Genomic DNA, 1510 nt, shown 5'->3' on the forward strand with positions numbered 1-1510 from the left:
ACGGGGATGGGAGCGGGAACCAACGGGAACCGCCGGGAACGGGGATGGGAGCGGGAACCAACGGGAACCGCCGGGAACGGGGATGGGAGCGGGAACCAACGGGAACTACGGGGATGGGAGCGGGAACCAACGGGAACTACGGGGATGGGAGCGGGAACCAACGGGAACCGCCGGGAGCGGGGATGGGAGCGGGAACCAACGGGAACTACGGGGATGGGAGCGGGAACCAACGGGAACTACGGGGATGGGAGCGGGAACCAACGGGAACCGCCGGGAACGGGCATGGGAGCGGGAACCAACGGGAACCGCCGGGAACAGGGATGGGAGCGGGAACCGCCGGGAACGGGGATGGGAGCGGGAACCGCCGGGAACAGGGATGGGAGCGGGAACGGGGATGGGAGCGGGAACCAACGGGAACGGGGATGGGGAACCAACGGAAACAGGAACCACTGGGAGCTGCCGGGAACGGGGATGGGAGCGGGAACCAGTTGGAACGGGGATGGGGAACGAGGATAGGAGCGGGAACCAACGGGAACGGGAAGCAACGGGAACTGCCGGGAACGGGGATAGGAACGGGAAACCGCCGGGGAACCAACGGGAACTACGGGGAACGGGGATGGGAACCAACAGAAACGGGAACTGCGGGGATGGAACCGCCGGGAATGAGGATCGGGAGCGGGGACCGGGAACGGCAGTGAAGCGGAACGGCTGAAAGCCGCCGAAGCGGCGGGCAGTGAGTGATGAGAGCCGAGCGCTCCCGTGGGCTCCGGGCCGGCTCGGTGTTGCCGAGCTCGGGGAAATGAAGGCCCCGGGGGTGGGACCCAACCGCAGGGGCAGGCTCGGTGCAGCTGTGCCGGCACCCCCGGCACGGAGCCGGCCCGGCCGCAGGGGCTGCTCCGCCGCTCGCTGACCCCGCTCCCCGGCACGCTTCGCTCTGTTAACGATATTCCTGTTGGTTAAACTTGCTGTAGTAGAAGTTTTTACACACACACGTGAAACATATTTAACCGTTTCCCACAATACTCTACAGAACAGCACTACCTCCCTCTGCTTACTTCATGTCACAGGTGTGTTTTAAGCCCTTCACCTTTTGCAGCTGCTGCTGACTCAAACGTGCTCTTACCTGAAAACTCTGTGCACCGTGCCTGATTTTTCCTATGAGGTTTTTTGTAGCAGTGCAATTTCTATGTTCCTCCTCCTATCTGAGCTAGTCTGATTTTTGAATCAAGCCCCACTCCTTCAACTGGCACTCACTCAGTAACACTGACATATATCTGTATAAAGAGTACTCCATGACCCCCGTGATGGAGGAGGTCAGACTAAACCATCACAATGCTCTCTGCTGGCCTTGGGCGCTGTGAGTCTCTGAATTTATACATTTGAATAGATCTGATTACTGCCTGCCCCTAGCCAAAAGAGCTAGATTTTACAGAATAGTGTCATTGCCACTTAAGTGCCTGTTCTTTTCACCTTAAAGAATCCATTTCTGCTTTCTCAGTGAGCTGTGACC

Source organism: Ammospiza caudacuta, chromosome 12 (assembly GCF_027887145.1).
Source record: "Ammospiza caudacuta isolate bAmmCau1 chromosome 12, bAmmCau1.pri, whole genome shotgun sequence".
NCBI lineage: Eukaryota > Metazoa > Chordata > Aves > Passeriformes > Passerellidae > Ammospiza > Ammospiza caudacuta.